This window comes from Montipora capricornis, chromosome 12, assembly GCF_036669925.1.
Source record: "Montipora capricornis isolate CH-2021 chromosome 12, ASM3666992v2, whole genome shotgun sequence".
In the NCBI taxonomy this organism is placed as follows: Eukaryota; Metazoa; Cnidaria; class Anthozoa; order Scleractinia; family Acroporidae; genus Montipora; species Montipora capricornis.
Window position 1 is genome coordinate 11,035,757 of NC_090894.1, and position 20,051 is coordinate 11,055,807.

Here is a 20,051-nt window from a genome sequence, read left to right on the forward strand (position 1 = left end):
CTTTATAGAACAAGACGCTTCGAAATAACGTTTGATAACTTGGTAATATTACAGGAAATTTGTTTAGAAGAAAACTTCTTTTGGTGCAATTGTTCAGGTGATTATATTCTCGCATTCTAACTTTTCAACACTGGGCGATGTGATCATAGTGTGGGTGCTAATTGAAAAGGGGACCTCACCAGGAAAAGATAAACACTTTTTAACGATAATACAGTTTCATAAGGGTGTAGTTCTAAGGGACACTTACTATAATAGGAGGAAGGATTTAAAGACAGTCCAATTCACTTGTAAAAACCCACAAGTTAAACTAGGTGCAACGATGATTTGACTACAGTCGCTCAACTGGGCGAAAGCATGAAAGCCAAGCTCACCCAGATGACACACTGTCCAAGTCCTTCTTCCCGTTGAGGCTTTCGCTCAAAAGTCTTAACGTTTTAAAGTCAAAATCATTTAGTATTGTGCGTTGTAGACTCTTTATTTTTTATTATTTTACAAAACAGAGACTAAAACAAATATAATACTTTAAAATAAATATTGAAATAAATAAATATTGTAAAAAGTATTGACAGGAAAAACTAGAACAAGGCAAACAAATGTAGAAGATCGAGCCATTGGAGGAAACATAAAAGAGCGATAGTCCATACTGGGCGAACCACCACAAATAAACAAAATGCTACAAATCTACTAATGAAACTTGAGGTAAATAAAATCAAACAGCTAAATAAAGGCAAACTTCTGAGTAGTTACATGAGTTCGCCATTAACCTTGGAATTTCCTGATTTTTCGTTTAAATGAAATAAGGTTGCTGCTGGAACGAACATTGAAAGGTAAACTATTCCGCCAAAGTTCCACCATTTGTATTGAAATATGAAAATTTAAAATTGGACGTCTTTGCAAATTTTTTCCTTAGTTCAAACAGTGATAACCTTTTAAGAATGTGATGATCACTAATAATTAGTAATTTCCAAGTTCAGATAACCATTTAAACTTTGTATAAAAAGTAAGATCAGCCATAAAGCGTCGTTGTTGAAGAGATCTCAAATTAGCGAGCTTTATAATCACTGTCAGATTTGAGGATCATTCTTGAGGCCCTCCTCTGTATATGTTCTTATATTGAAGACTACGACAAAGAAAATAAAGAAAAACAAGAAATTAAACACTGCTTATGCGAATTAGCTCTCACGAAACCGTCGTTAACTACTTGCAGGGTTCGTGGTCGGGCAAAACTCCTGCAAGTGAACCCACTAAAAAGAGACGATCTCTGCAAGCGCATTTGGACAAACGACTGGTCATGGGATCACGCTTAATACGGAAGGAAGAATTAAGACCAACAAGACAAAAAGATGAAGTACGAGGAAAACACGAATAGCGAAATAACGATACCCCAGCTTGTAGCTGTCAGAGAAGTTAGTCTCAATGCAACATCGAGTAAAAGGCGCAGAGCGGCCAAAGAAGCAAACAACAAGTACAAGAGGTCGTGGACGCAGATGGGGAAGGGGGACCAACTGTCGAGGACATTTCCTACAGAGCGTAAATACTGTTGAGGAGATAAAAGAGAAGTGCGTAAAATCCACGCGTTAATCGTAGAAAAGGAGACTATTTCCTTGTCGAAGATCTCCCGAGATATGAAAGCTTTCTTTGCCGCAAACTAAGCCGAGTAGTTACAGTTAAAGGCGAAACACCCCTCGGAGTGAAATGAACAGCGAGAACTATCCACATCCGACAACAACAACTAAGAAAACCTATCCATTTTGAGAGGAGTAGTTCTATTAATTTCGCACAAGACAAAGAATAAAAAAAAAGGGAGCGGTGACAAACATTAAAGTATAAACAAGCGCATTGTTTGAAATTATTTTCATGACATTTCCTATGCTTCGACAAACATCCTCAGAAGTGACCGTTTACTACGAATTTAAACTTTTTAACATGTAACCTATTAAGTAACTACTTATTAACAATAATTGATTAATGAATTAACAATTAGTTAACAGTCACTTCTGAGGATGTATGTCAAAGGATACGAACGCCAAGTAAGTAATTTCAAACAATGCCCTTGCATGTTTTTGTCACGCCGTTTGATGCATAATTCTGGTTTCGATAAAGACGGCAATCAATAATGCCGTGCAAGCACAGTCACAATTCCCCTCCCCCTCTATCTGCAACCTCGTCCCCAGGGCTTCTCCCTCATTTGGGGGCGGGGCTTTTTTTACCGCCCCGCCCCCATTTTTTTCATCAAGATTTTTTGAAACAAACAACATATTTGCTATTAGAGGCAAAAACCCCTTCCTATTTCATTGCGTGTGTGAAGAGAAAAAACTCAGTTGTGTCAAATATGTGCAATATTACACCAAATTAAAATTTCAGGATCAAACCGTTTCCATGAAGAACCTTTTCCTTGAATAATGAAGCACAAAATAGACGACAAGCTTTCTTTCAAATAATTCTTGACTGTCACATTTCCAATTATGTTTTTACTGAAGACTGTGCAGAGTTGATCACAGATCCACTTAAGGTGTTCGATTTGTTCTGTCTTTGTTGAACCCATAGTTACCAGAGAATTTTCCATTTGGTTTCAGTGTTCTACATAACAGCACACTTGGTAAAATTAGAAATGCAGCTCACTTTGATTTCGGCTCGACGGGCGAATGATTGTTGTCGAAGTCCATTACTCGTCGCTTGTAAGATTCCACCGCCTGTCTTGTTCAGTATCCAATTGACTTGCCATTATTGAAATTCATAAGGGTATATTTTGTTCAAAGATCCACTAAAACCCATTCGCGTTACATGACTTTCGACACCATTGCCGGTTAAGTTTATCATTCTACTGTGTCCACCAGAGAAATCTACGCATTTCAGCTACCCTCTCGATCCTAAGAAAATACGAGCAGAAGGCTCTATGCACAAAGATACCACTTAGCAGGGGAGTGACAGGCAAGAATTTTAACCGACACGGAAAAAAAAAGAATACCGAACAAATGCCACCCACTTTCCCACTGGGATTGCCCTACGGCAACCCAGTAAAAATACAAAATGTACATAAATAATTAAAATAAAAACTTAAAGATGAAATATATCATTTATTGCAGTTAAAAGGCGTTCCGATATCGATGTGTGTACAGTGCAGGGACGAGTTGACTGTGGTTGGAGGAAGTGCTGTCGGAGATTGAATTTAGCACCAATTAGTTAACATGAGTCACTTCTGAGGGTGTGTGTCGAAGCATACAAACGCCAAGTAAGTATTTTCAAACAATGCGCTTGTTTGTTTGTCACGCTGTTTGAGTCTCAATTTGGATGCATAGTTCTGGTTTCGATAAAGACGGCAATCAATAATGCCGTGCAAGCATATATAGTCACGATTCCCCTCCCCCTCTATCTGCAACCTCGTTCCCAGGGCTTCTCCCTCATGTGGGGGAGGGGCGTTTTTTTATTGCCCCGCCCCCACATGAGGGAGAAGCCCTGGGAACGAGGTTGCAGATAGAGGGGGAGGGGAGGCGTGACTGTGCTTGCACGGCTCTCCTGGGACTGGGGCTGCGTGGAAGATTGAATTATCATTCAACCCCAGCCCCAGTCCCTCGGAGAGCCTGTTCGCAGGCTTATTGATATTGCTGTCTTTATTGAAACCAGAACTATGCATCCAAAATAGAGACGCACGGCGTGACAAACAAACTTGTGCATTAATTAGCATAAATATTATACTTATTTTAATTATTATTATATCAATTATTTTTATTTAGAAACAGTATCAGGTGTTCCGATGTGCGTACAGTGAGTGCAGGGACGAGTTGACTGTGGTTGGAGGAAGTGCTGCTGAACCCTGCTAAAACCAGTGAAGCTACATCATGGGAACTCACAGTTAATATGAGCAACTCTTTGTCAGCTTTTTAACTTGTGTGCAGACAAGCAGAAGTGAATTACTTGGTTCATCTCTTTTTGCTGTCAACATGTTCATGGCAGGATCATTGACTCAATGGTAAGAATTTTCAAATGGGTTATACGTCAAGTTTAGCTTTTAACGTACTATTGTTCTGTTAATTGAAGGAGAAAAGTTTAAACTTGAGAAGAATTAATTCACTCTTTTTCGTTTGGAGCTGACCATGTTTAATTTTGGAGTCTGCTTTTTGAAAACCTCAAGGTTAACTTAACCTTGTCATTGGGATTTTGATGTTGCCCCTGTCTCTTCCAACCCTAAACTAAATACATGTAGAAAAATTATAAAGGAAAAGCATGTTAGTAACTACTTAGAGTAACTTCTAATTACTGGAAATGTAATTGGCATAAAGGAGTTGTTTTCCCTATCCAGTTATATAATTCAGTTTTGTCGTTTAAATAACACTTAAGGTGATTCCTTAGTAATAGAAGATGTTGTAAGATTTTCCTTAAACTTTTCTCGATTGTTCCCTACATTATGGTGACTCGAAATGTGCAATTAAATAAATAGGTCACCCAGCTCGTTCGCGAGGACAAGTTTGTTCTATCGGTTCAGGCTACGTTTTGCAGAACAGGAAGCACAGCTTTGATGTAATTCTTTAAATAAGAAAAGAGGTGAATTGTAATGCTCAAAAGGAATAATTTAACGTTTGTTCTATGGCGGGTGTCTGGGAAACCCGAAGAGCGAAGAGCGAATAGTCGCGAATAGTGAATAGTACGAACAGTGCAAATAGTGGCGAATAGTGACGAATAGTCGCGAATAGTGATGAATAGTCTTCAATAGTCACACCGCCTTATGCTGAACAATCTCGTAATCAAAGCAAATAATATGCTCGCCTGTCGTCGAAAGAGAGTTTCGTGCAAAAATATAAATCTCTTTCATTAATACATCAAGCTCATGATCATCTCCTCACACAGTGGCGCCTGAACATAAATTTTAGATACTCACATTTCACCATCCTCATCTGTGCTGTCTGATCCGGCGAGACACGTTCTGTAAAATGGAATAAAATCAAAATGTGAGGCAAGTGGTTTGTGATTAAAGAGACAAACGAGCTACTCTGATAACCGTTGCGTTAATTAATTATCCAAATAAGTAACAGGCTTTCAGTGCATTTATTACCTTTTCTTCTCAGAGCTCAAGCTGTCCTTCGCCGACACATCTCTGCTTTTTTAGCGGAAAATCCCATCCATTGTTGCTGCGCTGTTGACCAGGAAGTACTGGGTAACAAATTTGCGTCATTTCATCACAATCCCCCCCCCCCCCCCCGGCCACCCATATTTGCCACTATTTGTTACTAATCGTCACTATTCACACTATTCGTACTATTCGTGACCATTGGCTGTTCGGTATTCGCTACTCGCTATTCGGGTTTTCCAGACACCCGTGCTATGGCACAGGCACACGTCTTGAAAAGGCACTGACTACAAATATTCTTCGGGTGCGTGATCTCGAGGAGACAATTTTGTGTGCATGAGTGATGGCTTTCCTGTAACTTTTTTGACGTAAATTTTTTAAAATTTTTACAGCACTTAGGTGATGAGTAAGAGAATAAAATTATGCCAAAAAAAAGATAGGTCACCAACCTCGTTTAGGAAAGCAAACCAAGCTTGACCCCTCGACAAGACGTCTCCCTGATAGCAAGGTTTCCCTTTCACTGTTGGACTGAAATGCTCTTTAGCATCATCAAAGCTATCACTCGACTTTTTGTTTTGCGAGAGTCTAAAAGGTTTCTTGTTTTGCTCTTTACTGCTGTGCTCTGAAAACGGCCATTCTTCTTCTTTCTAGCGAGGTTTCCGGCAGGAAAGGTCGCCATTTTGAAATGTTATTGGCCACGTTCGATATATCAATATTCACACATGGCTACGAGTCTATGGTTAAATTCAAACATCGTTTAGTTTAGAAATATCCGTTTAGACTTGTGACACAAAGAAAACAGAACTGAGCCGTGAAAATTTTGACCATAAAGCCTCTTTGCCATGTCTTAATACGAACGTGGCCTACGCTGTGTTATGTGCAGAACAGGATGCGCAGTGCAATACTAGGGAATCACCTTAATAACATTAGTCTAATAGAATTAATATTAACATTTAGTAACATTGTCACAATAATTATCCAAGATGGTGGCTCCCGGTCAATTTGAAGTCAAAAACAAGCGGACAAGCAGGAGTTAAGTACTTGGTTCATCTCTTTTTGCTGTCAACATGTTTATGGCAGGATCATTGACTCAACGGTAAGAATTTTCAAACGGGTTATATGTCAAGTTTTGGCTTTTAACTTACGTGTTGTCCTGTAAAGGCCCGTGCAAATGCTCGCAACATTGTTGGCCAACAAGACGCAACATTGTTGGGCCCAACATGTTGCGAGTGTTTGCACACCATGTTGTGTGTTGTGGCTTGTTGTTGCAACTTGTTGGAAGTTGTTGGATGAAGTTTGAGACTGGTCAAACTTCAGAGCCTAAGAAGAACCAGTTTAAACTTCAGGGCCCGGTTCCTCGAAAGCCGATTGACTTAATCCAGGATTAGCGTAAACTTTTGTTTCACATTTTCAACTTTTTGGTGAAAGTTTCTTTTGCTTATTTTTGTTTTTCAAGATTGACGTCTTCTCATGTAAAGTTCTGCCAAAAATCTGCGTTGAACAGCATTTGGGAGTAGAGAAATACACTGCTTGGTTAATTTTTAATCTTAGATTAGCGTTAATCGGCTTTTGAGGAACCGGACCCAGGGGAATTAATTTTTTTTCGATTGGAGATGACAATGTTTAATTTTGGAGTCCGCTTTTTTAAATCCTCAAGGTTAAGTTAACCTTGAATTTGGGAGTTTAATGTTGCCCCTGTCTCTTCCAACCCTAAACTAAATACATGTAGAAAAATTATTATAAGGAAAAGAATGTGTTAGTAACTACTGAAATATATAATCTTTTGCAGTGAAAAGGTGTTCTGATGTGCATAATTATAGTGTAGCTGGGACGAGTTGACTGTGGTTGGAGGAAGTGCTGTCGGCAGAGAGAATGTGCTTTTTGAAGCCTGCTAAACTAGTAAAGCTACATCATGGGGAAACCACAATTAAAATGAACAACTCTTTGCCAGCTTTCTAACTTGGACAAGCAGAACATGAAGTACTTGGTTAATCTCTTTTTGCTGTCAACATGTTTATGGCAGGATCACTGACTCAACGGTAAGAATTTTCAAATGGGTTACACGTCTAGTTTCACTTTTAACTTACGTATTTGTCTTGTAAAAAGAATAGCTCCAAACTTCTAAAGAATTCATTTTCTTTCTCGCTTGCAGCTGACCATGTTTTGGAGTCTACTTTCTTACCATGTTGTCTGAAATGCGCATACGCACTCCTTTAAGGTTTTGCAAAGGCAGCAAAGGCCTTCCATTGTTCGAGTTAATGCTCAAAATTAGTCAACTTAGTTGAATTGAAATAATTATAATAATAATAGTAATAATTTATTCATATTTAAATTATCGTGAAAAGGAGAATCTTGAGGTTATTTATAATTTTGTGTCCTTTATTAAAAGATTATGTACGTACTAAGTCATTCTATTGTTTTTTGACTCTAACAAAAATAGAGTACTTAAGACAATTTACTCTTCTTGATTTCCTTTGTATTTATATACATGATTTGCTTGTGTAATTTTACTTAAACAATATTCAAAAAAAGAATTTTTGTGGGAGGTGCGCCCACCTCATGGTTATAATGTGTGCTTGACTCCGGGGAACATTGTGTTGTGTTCTTAGACAAGACACTTTAATTACTCTCACGGTGCGTAGCTTTCTCCACCCAAGTGGGTACCGGCAAATTTATTGTTGGAGGGTAGCCCCGCGATGGACTGGCATCCCATCCAGGGGGAAGTAGAAATACTCCAAGTCGCTTCATGCCATGGAAACTGGGATAAGCTCCGGCCTCATGGCCGCACTGCCTTCTGGCTCGTATGCAGAGACTTTACTTTTTGTAGTATTCTACTACATGTATAAGAGTGGGACTTATAAGGAGAGTGCTTTCTGATAGTTATCATCATCTGACACCTAAAGACACAATTGTAGTTTGTATCAATAAAGTATATTAGCGACTTCTGTATATTCTTCCATACAAAAGCCCATGCGACAAAAGCCCAAGCCCAAGCTATAACCTTTATTTGGACGACCCTACTTTAAAAAGAGCATTGACCATCCTTTAACGTGCCATTTTTAGAAAGACAACTAATTGCATAAAGAAATTAACTGATTAGAGTGTAATGTGAAGTTTCTACCCCATATAAAGCATGTGAGCATTAGCCCTACTAATGGAAATGGACCCACACAAGGGTTAGATCACCACTGCTCTACCGACTGAGCTACAAGGTCAGACGGGTGCAGGCCGTGGAAACTGAAGATGTTAAAGTCACGGCAATGAACATGTACAAGGAAGGATTACATTTTTGCAAACGTTGCTTCACGGCCAACGTTTGCAAGAATGTAATTCTTCCTTGTACTTGTACATGTTCATTGCTGTGACTTTAACATCTTCAGTTCCCACGGCCTGCTCCCGTTTGACCTTGTAGCTCAGTCGGTAGAGCAGCGGTGATCTAACCTGAAGTTCGTGGCTTCAATTCCCACCTTGGTCAGAGTTTTTCTCTGTCCTTGTGTGGGCCCATTTCCATTAGTAGGGCCAATGCTCATATGGGGTAGAAACTTAGCACTTCATATTACACTCTAATATGTTAATTTCTTTGTGCAATTAGTTGTCTTTCTAAAAACGGTACGTTTAAGGATGGTGAATACTCTTTTCAAAGTAAGGTCGTCCAAATAAAGGTTATAACTATATTTTGGTTATTTGACCCTGTTTGTTAGAGCTGTCGCATGGGGTTTCGTAGAGAAACGAAGAGAATATATAAAGTCGCTAATAAATACTTTATTGATACAAGCTACAATCGTGTTAGGTGTCCAACAAAGGTAACTATCAGAAAGCACTCTTCTTATAAGTCCCACTGCTAAAAATTTAAGCTGACAGTGGGAAAAACTGTTTTTAATGAGTGTTTGCATCAAGTAAAACGATTGTGTTCAATAATACTCTTGGAATCATAGGCGGAAACCTGTCAGAGCTCAGGTTCAGTGGTGAGAGCACTCGCCTCTCACCAATGTGTTCCCAGACTCTGCGTCATATGTGGGTTGAGTTTGTTGGTTCTCTACTCTTCTCCGAGATGTTTTTTTCTGGTTACTCCAGTTTTACACTCTTCTCAAAAACCAACATTTGATTTTATTTGCATCAATTTGTTGATTTCAGTGTACTGTGTCCCCAATTAGTGCTCCAGCGTTAGAATGACTAGACACTCGAATAAAGTTCCTTTCTTTCTATTTTTTTTTTTTTTACTCCAGTAACATGTTGAAGATGCGGTCAAGAGAAAAGGAAGTAAAGGAGGTGGATGTTTCAGCTATCACTGAGTATTTTAAACTCTTGTATGACTGGATGAAGAAACAAAGAAAGGAGATCGGTGATGCTCCACTGGGGTGAAACGAGTACCCTACAATGACTTCTACATGACTACAGACTGAACAAGTTAAGGCAGGTCCAACATCTGGGATTCCTTTCCTCATTCCAGTCATGTTTTACTTTAACATGATGGTCTTAGCATTTCCATTTGCAGTGTTGGTTTGGTAAAAATGTTTTCAAAAGCAGTAATAGACTCAAGGGCAATGCTTAATGTGCATCCCTTGTTTGGTTTCTGTTGGGTATATAGGCATGTACGCTTAAGGTGCATGCTCGGTCTATAACCATGAAATTGAATTTTTTGTGTGACTTGACCGAAAAATGGTTTTGGGGTTCCTTTGATTCCACAAACAACTTGTTATGCAGGGAAAAAAGAGGAAAATTCTACGACATCTTTTGGAAACTTAAGCCTTTTTTCCAGCGACTTCTTGTTTATCGATAACTCTATAGTGTAAATTCTCGATATTGATCGATTCACATACTGAAGACTCTAAAACTTTTTATTTTGATCAGCAATAAACTGCTTTTGCTCTCCTGAAATTTTTTTACATAGCCATGGATGGACCTGTCAGTTCTGCAGCCATTCAATTTTTCCATTTTTTTCACTCTGACAATTGAGGATTGTGAGCTTTTTCAGCTTTCTTTCAACTCCAACTCTGACTGTTTGTGCTCTAAGGATACTCTAAATTCTATAACATACTGATGATTTAGTATTAGATAAAATATAAGCGGGAGATCTGTATATGGGCCTTTACAATGGCCTTGGTCTACAATGGCGGGCCTTTACAATGGCGAGCCGATAGGCAAGCCATTGTAAACGTCCATACAGATCGGACGCGAATATTTTATCCTGCTTGTGAAATGAATACATTAAATTGAATGCAAAGTATTGTTATTTTAATCAGTAGAGATCTGTATCAAAAGTTAATGAATACTAATTAGCTGAGCAGGAGTTTGTATCAAAAGTTAATTCTACTGTTTAATAGTAATATTCACCAACCCCAGTTGATTTGTATTGGGGTTTACAGTTGTGAACAATATGTGATGTGAATACTGTGCTGGGATTGGTTTGCACCCTAGCTAATGAATTATTAATGAATTTTACAACCACAATTACAGACTTTATCTAATATTGTTTGACATTGTGTGACCCCCCTTTTGAAAAATCCTGGTTACACCCCTGCATTGTGGTCCTGTGTTTGGGCATCGATCCTTTAAATTTACAAATATTTGTGAATAACTTTTATTCTGTCTTGGAAAAAAAAAAAAGCTCTGGTGATATCTGGTGGTTTTAATCTCTTAAACTATGATAATCATGCCCCTACAGAAGAATTTGTAAATACCTAAAGTTCCTTAATTATGGTGTATCAGTTCGGGGAAATACTTACAGTTCTACTCTTAGATCCTTAACAATTCTACAAAAGAGAGCCATATGTATTAATTACTACCTTGTCAAAACCAAATTAACACTCTGAGCCTCTCCTCAAAGCTCTGGAAATTTTAAAAGAAAGGACATTGTTTTCTTTTACGTAGTTTTTATTTATCAGTATCATAACAACCCTCTTCCCTCATCTTTTGATAATTTCTTCAGGACAGTATCATCAATTTATCAATACAAAACCAGATTTGCTAAATCAATTAATATTACATAAAAAATATCAAAACTAACTATGGTCAATTTAACATTTGCTTTGCAGCTGCCAAAATTTGGAATAATTTAAACATCTACCCCAAAAAGAATTCAACAAGGAAGCTTAAAGCTAAACATCTTGCAGACTTATGAATGTTCATCTGGGCTCGGTTGTTTGAAAGCAGATTAACTTAATCCAGGATTAGAGTATACTTTTATTTCAAGTTTTAACTTTTCGGTGAAAGTTTCTTTTGCTTATTTTTGTTTTTCAAGATTGACTTCTTCTAATGTAAGGTTTTGCCGAATATCTGCAGCGTTGAACAGCTCTTGGGAGTAGAGAAATAAACTTTTAGCGAGAAGCAGAAACGAAGCTAAATTCAATACTTTATTCTCTCTGGAACACCACTCTCAGAAATTACAAAGACGCACGTGTTTATTGAAAGTCGAGGAGCAATAGAGACGCCCCCTCTAAGCATGCAAGTGTCACGGACAGAACAACAATGTTCGAGGCACTACAAACTCCTTGGTTAATTTTTAATCTGGGATTAGCGTTAATCGGCTTTTGAACAAACCGGGCCCTGGTATTTAGTAATGAAGTACTTAGTATTGTAATTTTTCATCTTTTTCTGCTTAAATGCATTGAGTCTTTTGACTGCGGGTTTTCCTTTTCTTCTGTTATTTGATTTTCTTATGATATTATCTGTTCCTTAAAATTATCTTTTCAAGCTTTAATCTAATTGTTTTTTAATTTGCTCTCTGAGTGAACTATTAACAAATTTTAGTATCAATTATTTTTTGTGATTGTAATATGTTTAAATATGGTAAAAAAGCTTGTTGTTGCTGAAATATATTTTTGATTCAAGACAACATTTATTTTATGTAACCTCAGTGTTTGGCTTTACAATGACTTGGAACTGGCTCCTCCTCCTTCACTCTGCGGGGTGGGGTCTGTCACAAGCTCAGCCTGCACGTCCAAATTCAGAAAAACTGGCAACTAACAACTAGATGTAGTCTCATCAGTTGAGCTTAATTGAATTGATAAAATCTGCTTAAGTACTCCTGTTCAAAAGAGAAGCTTGATAACATGAAATAAAGAACTATGATTCTAGTTGAGTGTTTTTTTGATATGTCGTAGACGGCTTTTGCATAGATTAGTAGGATGCAGGGAGAAATGAATCCTTATAAACTAACAAATGAAGGAATGAAAGGAAGAATGAATGAAAAAAGTAGAACGAATGTAAAAATAAGGTTTAACCGCGCACCGGTGGCTCAGTTGGATGAGCACCGGGTTGTCACACGGGAGGTTGTGAGTTCAACTCGGGCCGGACCAACACTCAGGGTACTATGATCAAAAAATCATTTCCTTTTTTTCTTCAGATTTTGAAAGCGTGTTTGCTTAACACCTAACTGGCAAAATTTAGAGCTTTGAGTTTTATCCAAAGGCTGTTTATTTTGAGTGTAAGTTTTGGATTTCACGGTCCGCCATTACTCACGTTCAAAACTGGCCGATTGGACCACAGAGGGTTGGATCTAGAGAAAATGACGTCATTTACTCACTAGCTTAAAATTTATTACATATGCAAAACACGGGTTTAAAAGTCTGAAAGCCCGAAACTCCCATGCTGCATTCTTAAACTAGTGAGTCTTTGACGTCATTTTCTCCTCGACCCAGCTCTCTCAAGATTTTAAAGGTAGTAATGGATCATTAAAGTCAGTAATAGATTTTAATTCCAGTTAAAATAAGCAGGTGTCTTTTTAAAATCAGAACTTAAAACTTTGGTCAGTTAGTGTTTAGTTAACATACTTTTGAAATCCAAAGAAAAAAAGAATTGTTTTTTTGGTCGTAGTACCACTTTAAATAACTGAGGAGAAAGTGCTGCCTTTGTAATTACATCTGCAAATGGTTAGACTCTTTAGTCTTCTCAGATAAGGACGATAAGCCGGAGGTCCCGTAAAAGAAAACCCACACACTGTTCGTAAAGAGTAGGGCATGTAGTTCCCGGTGTTGTGGTCTGGTCTTTCTGGTCTGGATAAGGTAGGGTGGAGCACCTCGCATAGGACCTCGCATAGGACCTCGAGTCCTGTTCGTGCTCCTTCTCTCTGGGCAGGTTTCTCCAGTAGAAGAGACAAAACCAAATGTCTGGTAAAACATCAAGTCACTTAATTTAACGTCGGCAGTTCCTTAAAACTACGAGGTTAGTATCGATGGAAGCCGGCGGTGCGCCCTTTACCCCCCTCCCTCTGTCAGTGCTCCATTTTACGGTTATATTTAACAATTAGACCCGTAGCCCTTGCTTGACCCATAGCCATAGCCATAGCCCGCACGGGGTCAATAGGGGTCAAGAGGATTGAACTGGGGACCTCTTGCCCCGAAAGCGGCAGGTACAAAACACAGGTCACAGGTCATTGTTTTATTAATACAGAAAGTGTCGTAAACATTAATAAATGCCAACCTTTAGGCCTATTAATTAGGTTAGCTTTTATGAATGTTTAGGATACTTTCTGTATTGGTAAAACAATGACCTGTGACATGTGTTTTGTACCTGCCGCCACGAAAGCCGCGCAATTATCAACTGGGCTACGCCTGCTCCTTGTATTGACATGAATGAATGAATTAGAATGAATGAATTTTGCACTCTAACTCACAATTTAGCTCTATACCGCTTGCCGTTCGCCCCAACCCATCTTCCGAAGGGGATCACAACACCAGGAACTACACGGCAAACGGACCATTATTTTGTCTTTCTTTTAATTTCGTCATTTTGGCAAAGTCGAGAGACTTGCTATGCAAGTAACAACGTGTTAGACACTCTCTGACTAAATTTTTAATAAACAAAATGATTATCCATTGCAGTGTCACCCGAGCACAGTCCCGTCTCGGGTCCAGTACGAAATGAAGCACCCGCTACGCCATCCACGCATAGGGGTTTTTCAGGGCCAACGAAACAACTGAACACACAACAACTGTTAAGAATCCCAAGTGCAGCTGGAAAGTTGAACCAGGGACTATCAGGAACAAATTCAAAGAGTGGTCAGAGCGGGTCTTGAACCCGAGATATCCGGATCTCAAGGCTAGAGTTCAAACCACTGGGCCACACTGCCTCCCACTAGCCAGTTCGGAACCCAGGTTCGTGGTAAGGCGTTCATGTTAGGCCCATAACACGTCCCATACATTACAACTTTATAAATCATATATACCACACTAAGTGTCATTTTAGACCACGTTAGCCCGCATCCACCCTAAGAAAACCACCCTAAGCAAACCACGTTTACCACAATCCACAATAACTTAACCTAACTTAAAAACGTTCACCCCCACATACCCTAAGTTAATGTCGTTCTACAACATTAAACCTATTATACCACGTTTACACTCATCTATCCTAAGATAACCACGTTTACCCACATCTACCCTAAGTTACCCGCGTTTACCTACATCTACCTTAAGTTAACCGCGTTTACCCTCACATACCCTAAGTTAACCGTGTTTACCCTCACATACCCTAACTTAACCACGTTTACCTACATCTACCCTAAGTTAACCACGTTTACCCACATCTACCCTAAGTTAACCGCGTTTACCCTCACATACCCTAACTTAACCACTTTTACCTACATCTACCCTAAGTTAATCACATTTACCGTCATCTACCCTAAGTTAACCGCGTTTACCCTCATCTACCCTAAGATAACCACGTTTACCCACATCTACCCTAAGTTAACCAAGTTTACCCACATCTACCCTAAGTTACCCGCGTTTACCTACATCTACCCTAAGTTAACCGCGTTTACCCTCACATACCGTAACTTAACCACGTTTACCTACATCTACCCTAAGTTAACCACGTTTACCCACATCTACCCTAAGTTAACTGCGTTTACCCTCACATACCCTAACTTAACCACTTTTACCTACATCTACCCTAAGTTAATCACATTTACCGTCATCTACCCTAAGTTAACCGCGTTTACCCTCATCTACCCTAAGATAACCACGTTTACCCACATCTGCTCTAAGTTAACCACGTTTACCCTCATCTACCCTAAGATAACCGCGTTTACCCTCATCTACGCTAAGTTAACAGCGTTTACCCTCATCTACCCTAAGTTAATCACATTTACCGTCATCTACCCTAAGTTAACCGCGTTTACCTATATCTTCCGTAAGTTAACCACGTTTATCCTCATCTACGCTAAGTTAACCGCGTCTACCTTCATCTATCCTAAGTTAACCACGTTTACCCTCATCTACCCTAAGATAACCGCGTTTACCTACATCTACCATAAGTTAACCACGTTTACCCACATCTACCCTAAGTCAACCACGTTTACTAACATTTACCCTAAGATAACCACGTTTACCCTCATCTACCCTAAGTTAACCACATTTACCAACATCTACCCTAAGATGTTTACCCACATCTACATTAAGTTAACCACGTTTACACTCATCTACCCTAAGATAACCGCGTTTACCCTCATCTACCCTAAGTTACCCACGTTTACCAACATCTACCCTAAGTTAACCACGTTTACCCACATCTACTCTAAGTTAACCACGTTTACCCTCATCTACCCTAAGATAACCGCGTTTACCCACATCTACCCTAAGTTAACAGCGTTTACCCTCATCTACCCTAAGTTAATCACATTTACCGTCATCTACCCTAAGTTAACCGCGTTTACCCTCATCTACCCTAAGATAACCACGTTTACCCACATCTACCCTAAGTTAACCAAGTTTACCCAAATCTACCCTAAGTTAACCAAGTTTACCCTCATCTACCCTAAGTTAACCACATTTACCAACATCTACCCTAAGATGTTTACCCACATCTACATTAAGTTAACCACGTTTACACTCATCTACCCTAAGATAACCGCGTTTACCCTCATCTACCCTAAGTTACCCACGTTTACCAACATCTACCCTAAGTTAACCACGTTTACCCACATCTACTCTAAGTTAACCACGTTTACCCTCATCTACCCTAAGATAACCGCGTTTACCCACATCTACCCTAAGTTAACAGCGTTTACCCTCATCTACCCTAAGTTAACCACGTTTACCCTCATCTACGCTGAGTTAACCGCGTTTACCCTCATCTACCCTAAGTTAAGACCGTTTAACTACATCTTCCGTAAGTTAACCACGTTTATCCTCATCTACGCTAAGTTAAACACGTTTACCCTCATCTACCCTAAGATAACCGCGTTTACCTATATCTTCCGTAAGTTAACCACGTTTATCCTTATCTACGCTAAGTTAACCGCGTCTACCCTCATCTAAGTTAACCACGTTTACCAACATCTACCCTAAGTTAACCACGTAACCGTAAGATAACCGCGTTTACCCACATCTACCCTAAGTTAACCACGTTTACCCACATCTACCCTAAGTTAACCACGTTTACACTCATCTACCCAAAGATAACCACGTTTACCTACATCTTCCGTAAGTTAACTACGTTTATCCTCATCTACGCTAACATACCCTAACTTAACCACGTTTACCTACATCTACCGTAAGTTAACCACGTTTACCCACATCTACCCTAAGGTACCCGCGTTTACCTACATCTACCCTAAGTTAACCGCGTTTACCCTCACATACCCTAACTTAACCACGTTTACCTACATCTACCGTAAGTTAACCACGTTTACCCACATCTACCCTAAGTTACCCGCGTTTACCTACATCTACCCTAGGTTAACCGCGTTTATCCTCACATACCCTAACTTAACCACGTTTACCTACATCTACCCTAAGTTAACAGCGTTTACCCTAAATTAATCACGTTTACCCTCATCTACCCTAAGTTAACCGCGTTTACCCTCACATACCCTAACTTAACCACGTTTACCTACATCTACCTTAAGTTAACCACGTTTACCAACATCTACCCTAAGTTAACCGCGTTTACCTACATCTACCCTAAGTTAACCGTGTTTACCCTCACATACCCTAACTTAACCACGTTTACCTACATCTACCCCAAGTTAACCACGTTTACCCACATCTACCCTAAGTTAACCACGTTTCATCTACCCTAAGTGAACCGCGTTTATCCTCATCTACCGTACGTTAACCACGTTTACCCTCATCTACCCTAACTTAACCGCGTTTACCTATATCTTCCGTAAGTTAACCACTTTTACCCTCATCTACGCTAAGTTAACCGCGTTTACTTTCATCTACCCTAAGTTAACAGCATTTACCCTCATCTACGCTGAGTTAACCGCGTTTACCCTTATCTACCCTAAGTTAACCGCGTTTACCTATATCTTCCGTAAGTTAACCACTTTTATCCTCATCTACGCTAAGTTAACCTTGTTTATCCTCATCTACGCTAAGTCAAGCGCATTTACCCCTCATCATAAACCCTAAGTTAACCACGTTTACACTCATCTACCCTAAGATAACCACGTTTACCCTCATCTACCCTAAGTTAACCACGTTTACCAATATCTACCCTAAGATACCCTAAGATAACCACGTTTACCCTCATCTACCCTAAGTTAACCACGTTTACCAACATCTACCCTAAGTTAACCACGTTTATCCTCATCTACCCTAAGTTAACCGAGTTTACCTACATATACCCTAAGTTAACCGCGTTTACCCTCATCTACCCTAAGTTAACCACGTTTACCCTCATCTACCCTAAGATAACCTAAGATAACCACGTTTACCAACATCTACTTTAAGTTAACCACGTTTACCCTCATCTCCCCTAAGTTACCCACGTTTACCCTCATCTACCCTAAGATAACCACGTTTACCCACATCTACCCTAAGTTAACCGCGTTTACCCGCGTTTACCCGCGTTAACCCCCTAACTTAACCACGTTTACCCATATCTACCCTAAGTTAACCGCGTTTACCTACATCTACCACGGTTACCCTCATCTACCCTAAGTTAACAACGTTTACCTACATCTACCCTAAGTTAACCGCGTTTACCCTCATCTACCCTAAGATAACCACGTTTACCCCCATCTACTCTAAGTTAACCACGTTTACCACGTTTACTCTCATCTACCCTCATCTACCCTAAATTAAGTTAACCACGTTTATTTACATCTACCATAAGTTAACCACGTTTACCCTCATCTACGCTAAGTTAACCGCGTTTACCTATATCTACCATAAGTTAACCGTGTTTACTCTCATCTACCCTAAGATAACCACGTGTACCCACATCTACTCTAAGATAACCACGTTTCCCTAAGTTAATCACGTTTACCCTCATGTACCCTAAGTACGTTTGCGCACGTCTACCTTAAGCTCATCTAACCTCATCTACCCTAAGTTAACCACGTTTACCTACATCTACCCTAAGTTAACCACGTTTACCCTCATCTACCCTAAGTTAACCATGTTTACCCTCATCTACCCTAAGTTAACCATGTTTACCCTCATCTTCCCCATCTTTCTATCTAATACAACCATGTGTACTCTCTTCTACCCTAACCCTAAGGTGGCCACTTTATACCTCGTTGAGCTTCGGCTACCCTCACCTAACCCCACCTGATCTACCCTAGATTGGCTACTTTATACCTCGTTGACTTTCTCGTTGACTTTCATGACTTTCATGACTTTCATGTAGCCCAAGTTAACCATTTTAACCCTGATCTTTGCTAAGTTGGCCCCGTTTACCCTAATTTCACCTCATTTGGCCACGTTTTAACCCTGACTAGTTAAACTCGCTCTACCAACATTTATCGTAAGGTCACCACCTTTATGGACCTTTTTGGAGCTATCGGAAATTTAAACTAACCCTGTGTTAATATCTTAGGTACTACACCACCACTACACGTAAGAACCATTGCAAGTAATTCTTACTTGTTCTTTTCTTTTATACAGTTAGTATTGTTCTTTTCTCCCAGTTGTATTGCGTCTTTTGTATTAGTCAATGTAATGTAAATTGTGTATGTAAAAAAATTTAAACTAACCCTGTGTTAATATCTCTACACGTAAGAAATTCTTACTTGTTCTTTTCTTTTACATTGACCGCATTGACAGTTGACAGTTAGTATTGTTCTTTTCTCCCAGTTGTATTGCGTCTTTTGTAAATTGTGTATGTAAAAAAATTTAAACTAACCCTGTGTTAATATCTTAGGTACTACCACTACACGTCTTACTACACGTAAGAACCATTGCAAGTAATTCTTACTTGTTCTTTTCTTTTATACAGTTAGTATTGTTCTTTTCTCCCAGTTGTATTGCGTCAATGTAATGTAAATTGTGTATGTAAAAAAATAAAAATAAACAAATAAAAAAAAATCTTAGGTACGGTGCCTACGTTCTGCGTCGAGATACTCTGATTTTCTATTGATATTTTAACTATTGATATTATTCTATTCAGGGATATTTTGGCGCGGTTCAAAACTTAGCAAGTTATCTTGGTATCTCTTGGTATCTTGGTATAACCAAGGGGTAACCATGCATTTTTCAGAGATAATTAAGGTTCAGGTTGGAAAAGATAACCATATCCGTTGTTTGTTCAGTCAGTTAAAGAACATATAAAAAGAACATATAAAAAGAGCTGTATTCCTAACAAATTAAGAGTTGAAGATCGACCCGAGAAGACCAAATAAAGATAAGAAAGAAAGAGCAGGAGAAAGAAAGAGCAGGAGTGTTGAGAAGTCTTTTCTTCCCCCGAAAGATCATCCTTCAACTCTTATAGCAAAGCCACATTATAGAATACCTTGCCCAATAGGTCAACTTACGCCAACCCTAAAGAAGGTATCCAGCATACCGTAAAATTTCCTGGGCGGGTAAACGGGGTTCAGTTAGGGTAGATGAGGGTAAATGCTTGGGGTAGATGACGGTAATCGTGGTTAGGGTTAGGGTTAAGGTTATCGTTGTTAAGTTAGTGTAACTTATGGCGGATTGGGGTAAACGTGGTTAACTTAGGGTGGATGATGTCTAACTTTGGTCTAAAAGGACACTTGGTGTGGTATATATAATATTTTAAGTTGTAATGTATGGGACGTCTTATGGCCTAACATCTT

At 39.2% G+C, this 20,051-nt stretch overlaps 1 long non-coding RNA gene across 5 annotated transcripts in view; it reads left to right on the top strand.

Annotated features, from left to right (window-relative positions):
* Nucleotides 1–11,898, top strand: part of LOC138026603 (uncharacterized) — a 20,132-nt gene extending 8,234 nt beyond the window's left edge. The window contains exons 3-8 of one of the 5 annotated variants that reach the window (XR_011127297.1): nucleotides 1,208–1,559; nucleotides 3,087–3,232; nucleotides 3,735–3,970; nucleotides 6,049–6,161; nucleotides 6,855–7,104; nucleotides 9,292–11,898. This is a non-coding gene — a long non-coding RNA (uncharacterized lncRNA). Of the gene's footprint in view, nucleotides 1–1,207; nucleotides 1,560–3,086; nucleotides 3,233–3,593; nucleotides 3,971–5,063; nucleotides 5,153–6,022; nucleotides 6,162–6,854; nucleotides 7,105–9,291 lie in introns of those variants that run through there. The other 4 variants (XR_011127298.1, XR_011127300.1, XR_011127299.1 and 1 more) reach the window with 4 other exon arrangements.
* Nucleotides 11,899–20,051: the final 8,153 nt, after the last annotated feature.